At 44.4% G+C, this 10,714-nt stretch overlaps 1 long non-coding RNA gene across 1 annotated transcript; it reads right to left on the bottom strand.

The window, feature by feature from the left end:
• Window positions 1-10,037: 10,037 nt before the first annotated feature.
• Window positions 10,038-10,553, bottom strand: LOC124268891. The gene is made up of 2 exons (XR_006896367.1): window positions 10,271-10,553; window positions 10,038-10,134 (listed from the first exon to the last, which is right to left on the bottom strand). It is a non-coding gene; the product is annotated as an uncharacterized LOC124268891 (long non-coding RNA).
• Between the last annotated feature and the right edge of the window lie 161 nt (window positions 10,554-10,714).

The following is a 10,714-nucleotide window of genomic DNA, read 5'->3' as shown; positions in this document are numbered from 1 at the left end:
ACCGTTCCGTCCTGCTGTATCAAATGTAGCCATCCTTCCTGCTATATTACATGTACCCATCCGTTCTACCACATGACATGTAACCATCCGTCCTGCTATATCAAATGTAGCCATCCTTCCTGCTATATCACATGTACCCATCCTTTCTGCTATATCATATGCTCTCATCCGTCCTGCCATATCACAAGCACCCATCCTTCCTGCTATATGACATGTACCCATCCTTCCTGCTATATCACTTGTAACCATCCGTCCTACTATATCACATGTTCCCATCCGTCCTCCTACATGACATGTACCCATCCTTCCTGCTATATCACTTGCACCCATTCGTCCTGCTATTCCACATGTACCCATCCTTCCTGCTATTTGAAATATACCGTTCCGTCCTGCTGTATCAAATGTAGCCATCCTTCCTGCTATATTACATGTACCCATCCGTTCTACCACATGACTTGTAACCATCCGTTCTACCATATGACATGTACCCATCCATACTGCTATATCACATGGACCCATCCGTCCGAGCTACATTACATGTACCCATCCTTCCTGCTATATCACATGTACCCATCCTTCCTGCTATATCACATGTACCAAACCTTCCAGCAATATCACATGTACCCATCCTTTCTGCTATATCACATGCTCTCATCCGTCCTGCTATATCACATGTAGCCATCCTTCCTGCTATATCACATGTACCCACCCGTCCTTCTATATCACATGTGCCTATCCGTCCTGCTATATCACATGCACCCATCCCTCCTGCTATGACACATACACCCATCCGTTGTGCTATATCACATGTACCCATCCGTCCTGCTATATCACATGCACCCATCCCTCCTGCTATATCACATGCACCCATCGGTCCTTCTGTATCACATGTAGCCATCCTTCCTGCTATATGACATCTAACCATCCGTCCTGCTATATGACATGTACCCATCCGTCCTGCTATATCACATGTACCCATTCTTCCTGCTATATCACATGTACCCATCGTTTCTCCTGTATCACATGTACCCATCCGTCCTGCTATATCACATGTACCCATCCTTCCTGCAATATCGCATGTACCCATCCGTCCTGCTATATCACATGCTCCCGTCAGTCCTGCTATACCACATGTACCCATCCTTTCTGCTATATCACATGCACCCATCCTTCCTGCTATGTAACATGTATCCATCCTTCCTGCTATATCACATGTGCCCATCCGTCCTGCTATATCACATGCACCAATCCGTCCTCCTATGTCACATACACCCATCCGTTGTGCAATATCACATGTACCCATCCGTCCTGCGATATCAGATGTACCCATCCTTCCTGCTATATCACTTGCACCCATTCGTCCTGCTATTCCACATGTACCCATCCTTCCTGCTATATGAAATATACCGTTCCGTCCTGCTGTATCAAATGTAGCCATCCTTCCTGCTATATTACATGTACCCATCCGTTCTACCACATGACTTGTAACCATCCGTTCTACCATATGACATGTACCCATCCATACTGCTATATCACATGGACCCATCCGTCCGAGCTACATTACATGTACCCATCCTTCCTGCTATATCACATGTACCCATCCTTCCTGCTATATCACATGTACCAAACCTTCCAGCAATATCACATGTACCCATCCTTTCTGCTATATCACATGCTCTCATCCGTCCTGCTATATCACATGTAGCCATCCTTCCTGCTATATCACATGTACCCACCCGTCCTTCTATATCACATGTGCCTATCCGTCCTGCTATATCACATGCACCCATCCCTCCTGCTATGACACATACACCCATCCGTTGTGCTATATCACATGTACCCATCCGTCCTGCTATATCACATGCACCCATCCCTCCTGCTATATCACATGCACCCATCGGTCCTTCTGTATCACATGTAGCCATCCTTCCTGCTATATGACATCTAACCATCCGTCCTGCTATATGACATGTACCCATCCGTCCTGCTATATCACATGTACCCATTCTTCCTGCTATATCACATGTACCCATCGTTTCTCCTGTATCACATGTACCCATCCGTCCTGCTATATCACATGTACCCATCCTTCCTGCAATATCTCATGTACCCATCCGTCCTGCTATATCACATGCTCCCGTCAGTCCTGCTATACCACATGTACCCATCCTTTCTGCTATATCACATGCACCCATCCTTCCTGCTATGTAACATGTATCCATCCTTCCTGCTATATCACATGTGCCCATCCGTCCTGCTATATCACATGCACCAATCCGTCCTCCTATGTCACATACACCCATCCGTTGTGCAATATCACATGTACCCATCCGTCCTGCGATATCAGATGTAGCCATCCGTCCTGCTATATCACATGTACACATCCGTCCTCCTATATCACATGCACCCATCCTTCCTGCTTTATCACTTGCACCCATCCGTCCTGCTACATCACATGTACCCATCCTTCCTGCTATATGAAATGTCCCGTTCCGTCCTGCTGTATCAAATGTGGCCGTCCTTCCTGCTATATGACATGTACCCATCCGTTCTACCATATGACATGTACCCATCCGTCGTGCTATATCACATGTACCCATCCATCCTCTTGTATCCAATGTACCTATCCGTCCTGCTATATCACATGTACCCATCCTTCCTGATATATCACATGCACCCATCCGTCCTCCTATATCACATGTACCCATCCTTTCTGCTATATCAGATGTAGTCACCTTTCTGATATATCACATGTAGCCATCCGTCCTGCTATATCACATGTACCCATTCTTCCTGCTAGTTCACATGCACCCATCCTTCCTGCTATAACACATGCACCCACCCGTCCTGCTATATCTCATGTACCCATCCTTTCTGTTATATGACATGTAGGCATCCTTCCTGATAAATCGCATGTAGCCATCCTCCCTGCTATATCACATGTACTCATCCTTCCTGCTATACCACATGTACCCATCCTTCCTGCGATCTCACATGTACCCATCCTTCCTGCTATATCACATGTACCCATCCCTCCGGCTATATCACATGTAACAATCCTTCCTGCTATGTCACATGTACCAAGCCTTCCTGCTATATCACATGTATCCATCCTTTCTGCTATATCACATGCTCCCATCCGTCCTGCTTTATCACATGTACCCATCCGTCTTGCTACATCACATGTACCCATCCTTCCTGCTATATCACATGTACCCATTCTTCCTGCTAAATCACATGTACCAAACCTTCCAGCAATATCACATGTACCCATCCGTTCTCCTATATCACATGTACCCATCCTTTCTGCTATATCACATGCTCTCATCCGTCCTGCTATATCACATGTACCCATCCTTCCTGCTATATCAAATGTACCGTTCCGTCCTGCTGTATCAAATGTAGCCATCCTTCCTGCTATATTACATGTACCCATCCTTTCTGCTATATGACATGTACCCATCCTTCCTGCTATATCACTTGTAACCATCCGTCCTACTATATCACATGTACCCATCCGTCCTCCTACATCACATGTACCCATCCTTCCTGCTATATCACATGTACCCATCCGTCCTGCTATATCACATGTACCCATCCTTCCTGCTATATGAAATGTACCGTTCCGTCCTGCTGTATCAAATGTAGCCATCCTTCCTGCTATATTACATGTACCAATCCGTTCTACCACATGACATGTAACCATCCGTTCTACCATATGACATGTACCCATCCATACTGCTATATAACTTGGACGCATCCGTTCTGCTATATCACATGTACCCATCCTTTCTGCTATATGACATGTACCCATCCTTCCTGCTATATCACTTGTAACCATCCGTCCTGCTATATCACATGTACCCATCCGTCCTCCTACATCACATGTACCCATCCTTCCTGCTATATCACTTGCACCCATCCGTCCTGCTATATCACATGCATCCATCCTTCCTGCTATATAACATGTACCCATCCTTCCTGCTATATCACTTGTAACCATCCGTCCTGCTATATCACATGTACCCATCCGTTCTCCTACATCACATGTACCCATCCTTCCTGCTATATCACTTGCACCCATCCGTCCTCCTATACCACATGTACCCCTCCTTCCTGCTATATGAAATGTACCGTTCCGTCCTGCTGTATCAAATGTAGCCATCCTTCCTGCTATATTACATGTACCCATCCGTTCTACCACATGACATGTAACCATCCGTTCTACCATATGACATGTACCCATCCATACTGCTATGTCACATGCACCCATCCGTCCAGCTATATCACATGTACCCGTCCGTCCTGATATATCACATGCACCCATCCGTCCTGCTGCTTCACGTGCACCCGTCCGTCCTGCTATATCACATGTACCCATCCTTCCTGCTATATCACATGTAGCCATCCGTCCTGCTATACCACATGTACCCATCCCTCCTGCTATATCACATGCACCCATCCTCGTCCTGCTATATGACATCTACCCATCCGTCCTGCTATATCACATGTACCCATCCGTCCGCTATATCAGATGCACCCGTCCGTCCTGCTATATCACATGTACCCATCCGTCCTGCTATATCACATGTAGCCATCCTTCCTGCTATATCACATGTACCCATCCTTTCTGCTAAATCACATGCACCCATCCTTCCTGCTATATCACATGCACCCATCCTTCCTGCTATATAACATGTTTCCATCCTTCTTGCTATATATCACATGTAACCATCCGTCCTCCTGTATCACATGTACCCATCCGTCCTGCTATATCACATGTACCCATCCGTCCTTCTATATCACATGTACCCATCCGTCCTGCTATATCACATGTAGCCATCCGTCTATCTATAACACTTCTACCCATCCGTCCCGCTATATCACATGTACCCATCCGTCCTTCTGTAACCACATGTACCCATCCGTCCTAATATATCACATGCACCCATCCGTCCTGCTATATCAGATGTACCCATCCTTCCTCCTATATGACATCTAACCATCCGTCCTGCTATATGACATGTAGCCATCCGTCCTGCTATATCACATGTAGCCATCCGTCTTTCTATAACACTTGTACCCATCCGTCCCGCTATATCACATGCACCCATCCGTCCTTCTATATCACATGTACCCATCCTTTCTGCTATATCACGTGCACCCATCCTTCCTGCTATATAACATGTATCCATCCTTCTTGCTATATCAAATGTAACCATCCGTTCTCCTTTATCACATGTACCCATCCGTCCTGCTATATCACTTGTACACATTCGTCCTTCTATATCACATGTGCCCATCCGTCCTGCTATATCACATGCACCCATCCCTCCTGCTATGTCACATACACCCATCCGTTGTGCTGTATCACATGTACCCATCCGTCCTGCTATATCACATGCACCCATCCTTCCTGCTATATCACATGTACCCATCCGTCCTCCTACATCACATGTACCCATCCTCCCTGCTATATGACATGTAGCCATCCGTCCCGCTATATCACATGTACACATCCGTCCTGCTATACCACATATACCCATCCTTCCTGCTATATGAAATGTACCGTTCCGTCCTGCTGTATCAAATGTAGCCTTCCTTCCTGCTATATGACATGTACCCATCCGTTCTACCACATGACATGTAACCATCCGTTCTACCATATGACATGTACCCATCCATACTGCTATATCACATGGACCCATCCGTCCTGCTATATCACATGTACCCGTCCGTCCTGCTATATCACATGCACCCATCCGTCCTGCTGCTTCACATGCACCCGTCCGTCCTGCTATATCACATGTATCCATCCTTACTGCTGTACCATATGCACCCATCCGTCATGCTATATCACATGTACCCATCCCTCCTGCTATATCACATGTACCCATCCTTCCTGCTATGTGAGATGTACCAATCCGTCCTGCTATATCACATGTACCCATCCTTTCTGCTATATCACATGCACCCATTCTTCCGGCTATATAACATGTACCCATCCTTCTTGCTCTATCACATGTAACCATCCGTTCTCCTATATCACATGTAGCCATCCATCCTTCTATATCACATGTACCCGTCCGTCCTGCTATATCACATGCACCCATCCTTCCTGCTATATCACATGTACCTATCCTTGCTGCTATATGACATCTTAACCATCCGTCTTGCTATATGACATGTAGCCATCCGTCCTGCTATTTCACATGTACCAATCCGTCCTGCTATATCAGATACACCCATCCGTCCTGCTTTATCACATGTACCCATTTTTCCTGCAATATCACATGTACCCATCGTTTCTGCTATATCACATGTACCCATCCGTCCAGCTATATCACATGTAGCCACCCGTCTATCTATAACACTTCTACCCATCCGTCCCGCTATATCACATGTACCCATCCGTCCTTCTATATCACTTGTACCCATCCGTCCTGCTATATCACATGCACCCATCCGTCCTGCTATATCACATGTACCCATCCTTTCTGCTATATGACATCTAACCATCCGTCCTGCTATATGACATGTACCCATCCGTCCTGCTATATCACATGTACCCATCCCTCCTGCTATATCACATGTACCCATCCTTCCTGCTATGTGAGATGTACCAATCCGTCCTGCTATATCACATGTACCCATCCTTTCTGCTATATCACATGCACCCATTCTTCCGGCTATATAACATGTACCCATCCTTCTTGCTCTATCACATGTAACCATCCGTTCTCCTATATCACATGTAGCCATCCATCCTTCTATATCACATGTACCCGTCCGTCCTGCTATATCACATGCACCCATCCTTCCTGCTATATCACATGTACCTATCCTTGCTGCTATATGACATCTAACCATCCGTCTTGCTATATGACATGTAGCCATCCGTCCTGCTATTTCACATGTACCAATCCGTCCTGCTATATCAGATACACCCATCCGTCCTGCTTTATCACATGTACCCATTTTTCCTGCAATATCACATGTACCCATCGTTTCTGCTATATCACATGTACCCATCCGTCCAGCTATATCACATGTAGCCACCCGTCTATCTATAACACTTCTACCCATCCGTCCCGCTATATCACATGTACCCATCCGTCCTTCTATATCACTTGTACCCATCCGTCCTGCTATATCACATGCACCCATCCGTCCTGCTATATCACATGTACCCATCCTTTCTGCTATATGACATCTAACCATCCGTCCTGCTATATGACATGTACCCATCCGTCCTGCTATATCACATGTACCCATCCGTCCTGCTATATCACATGCACCCATCCTTCCTGCTTTATCACTTGCCCCCATCCGTCCTGCTATATCACATGTACCCATCCTTCCTGCTATATGAAATGTACCGTTCCGTCCTGCTGTGTCAAATGTGGCCATCCTTCCTGCTATATCACATGTACCCATCCGTTCTACCATATGACATGTACCCATCCGTCCTGCTATATCACATGGACCCATCCTTCCTGCTGCATCACATGAACCCGTCCGTCCCGCTATATCACATGTAGCCATCCTTCCTACTATATCACATGCACCCTTCCGTCCTACTATATCACATGTACCCATCCGTCCTGCTATATCACATGTACCCATCCTTCCTGCTATGTGAGATGTACCCATCCGTCCTGCTATAGCACATGTACCCATCCGTCGTGCTATCTCGTACCCATCAGTTCTGCTATATCACATGTATCCATCCTTCTTGCTTTATCACATGTAACCATCCGTCCTGTTATTTGACATGTACCCATCCGTCCTGCTATGCCACATGTACCCATCCGTCCTGCTATATCACATGTACCTATCTCTCCTGCTATATCACATGTAGCCATCCGTCTTTCTATAACACTTGTACCTATCCGACCCGCTATATCACATGTACCCATCCGTCCTTCTATATGACATGTACCCGTCCGTCCTGCTATATCACATGCACCCATCCGTCCTGCTATATCACATGTACCCATCCTTGCTGCTATATAAGACATCTAACCATCCGTCCAGCTATATGACATGTAGCCATCCGTCCTGCTATTTCACATGTACCCATCCGTCCTGCTTTATCACATGTACCCATCCTTCCTGCTATATCACATGTACCCGTCCGTCCTGATATATCACATACACCCATCCGTCCTGCTGCATCACATGCACCCGTCCGTCCTGCTATATCACATGTAGCCATCCTTCCTGCTATATCACATGCACCCATCCGTCCTGCTTTATCACATGTACCCATCCTTCCTGCTATATCACATGTACCCATCCTTCTTGCTATATCACATGTATCAACTGTCATTACCACGGCTAGTGTAGGTTTACTTGCTGAAGTATCAACTCTCATTACAACGGCTAGTTTAGGTTTACTTGCTGAAGTATCAACTCTCATTACCACAGCTTGTGTAGGTTTCTTTGCTGAAGTATCAACTGCCATTACTATGGCTAGTGTAGGTTTACTTGCTGAAGTATCAACTCTCATTACCACAGCTAGTGTAGGCTTACTTGCTCAAGTATCAACTCTCATTTCTACGGCTAGTGTAGGTTTACTTGCTGAAGTATCAACTCTCATTACCACAGCTAGTATAGGTTTACTTGCTGAAGTATCAACTGCCATTACCACGTCTAGTGTAGCTTTACTTGCTGAAGTATCAACTCTCATTACCACGGCTAGTGTAAGTTTACTTGCTGAAGTTTCAACTCTCATTACCACGTCTAGTGTAGGTTTACTTGCTGAAGTATCAACTCTCATTACCACAGCTAGTGTAGGTTTACTTCCTGAAGTATCAACTGTCATTACCTCAGCTAGTGTAGGTTTACTTGCTGAAGTATCAACTCTCATTACAACGGCTAGTTTAGGTTTACTTGCTGAAGTATCAACTCTCATTACCAAAACTACTGTAGGTTTACTTGCTGAAGTATCAACTCTCATTACTATGGCTAGTGTAGGTTTACTTAATGAAGTCTCAACTGCCATTACCACAGCTAGTGTAGGCTTACTTAATGAAGTCTCAACTGCCATTACCACAGATAGTGTAGGTTTACTTGCTGAAGTATCAACTCTCATTACCACAGCTAGTGTAGGCTTACTTGCTCAAGCATCAACTCTCATTTCAACGGCTAGTGTAGGTTTACTTGCTGAAGTATCAACTCTCATTACCACGTCTAGTGTAGCTTTACTTGCTGAAGTATCAACTCGTATTACAACGGCTAGTGTAAGTTTACTTGCTGAAGTTTCAACTCTCATTACCACAGCTAGTTTGGGTTTACTTGCTGAAGTATCAACTTTCATTACCACAGCTGGTGTAGGCTTACTTGCTGAAATATCAACTCTCATTACCACAGCTAGTGTAGGTTTACTTGTTGAAGTATCAACTCTCATTACCACAGCTAGTGTAGGTTTACTTGCTGAAGTATCAACTCTCATTACCACAGCTAATGTAAGTTTACTTGTTGAAGTATCAACTCTCTTTACCACAGCTAGTGTAGGTTTACTTGCTGAAGTATCAACTCTCATTACCACAGCTAGTATAGGTTTACTTGCTGAAGTATCAACTCCCATTACCACAGCTAGTGTAGGTTTACTTGATGAAGTATCAACTCTCATTACCACAGCTAGTGTAGGCTTACTTGCTGAAGTATCAACTCTCATTACCACAGCTAGTGTAGGCTTAATTGCTGAAGTATCAACTCTCATTACCACAGCTAGTGTAGGCTTACCTGCTGAAGTATCAACTCTCATTACCACAGCTAGTGTAGGTTTACTTCCTGAAGTATCAACTCTCATTACCACAGCTAGTGTAGGTTTACTTGCTGAAGTCTCAACTCTCATTACCACAGCTAGTGTAGGTTTACTTGCTGAAGTATCAACTCTCATTACAACAGCTAGTGTAGGTTTACTTAATGAAGTATCAACTGTTATTAACATCATGACTAACTGCAGATTGACCTGGAACATGCTTACATCTACTGAGTGTAATCTGTGTCAAAATGACCGACTATAGAAACAACTTTTATTGATTTAATCATTGAAAGATACACTTGGAATTATGCAATCAAATGCTAATACATCTACCAAATGACATAAAGCTTGAACGTACATGCCTTTATAATAGACATAAAGCTAGAAGGTACATGCCTGTATAATAGACATAAAGCTTGAACGTACATGCCTGTATAATAGACATAAAGCTTGAATGTACAGGCCTGTATGATAGACATAAAGCTTGAACGTACATACCTGTATAATAGTCATAACGCTAGAACGTACATACCTGTATAATAGACATAACGCTAGAACGTACATACCTGTATAATAGTCATAACGCTAGATCGTACATACCTGTATAATAGGCATAACGCTAGAACGTACATACCTGTATAATAGACACAAAGCTAGGACGTACATACCTGTATAATAGACACAAAGCTAGAACGTACATACCTGTATAATAGACACAAAGCTAGATCGTACATACCTGTATAATAGACACTAAGCTAGAACGTACATACCTGTATAATAGACACAAATAGTACATACCTGTATAATAGACACAAAGCTAGGACGTACATGCCTGTATAATAGACACAAAGCTAGGACGTACATACCTGTATAATAGACACAAAGCTAGGACGTACATACCTGTATAATAGACACAAAGCTAGGACGTACATACCTGTATAA

This window comes from Haliotis rubra, unplaced genomic scaffold (assembly GCF_003918875.1).
Source record: "Haliotis rubra isolate DU_JTF1 unplaced genomic scaffold, ASM391887v1 Scf140, whole genome shotgun sequence".
Taxonomy (NCBI): domain Eukaryota; kingdom Metazoa; phylum Mollusca; class Gastropoda; order Lepetellida; family Haliotidae; genus Haliotis; species Haliotis rubra.
This window is presented reverse-complemented; position numbering and strand designations above follow the sequence as displayed.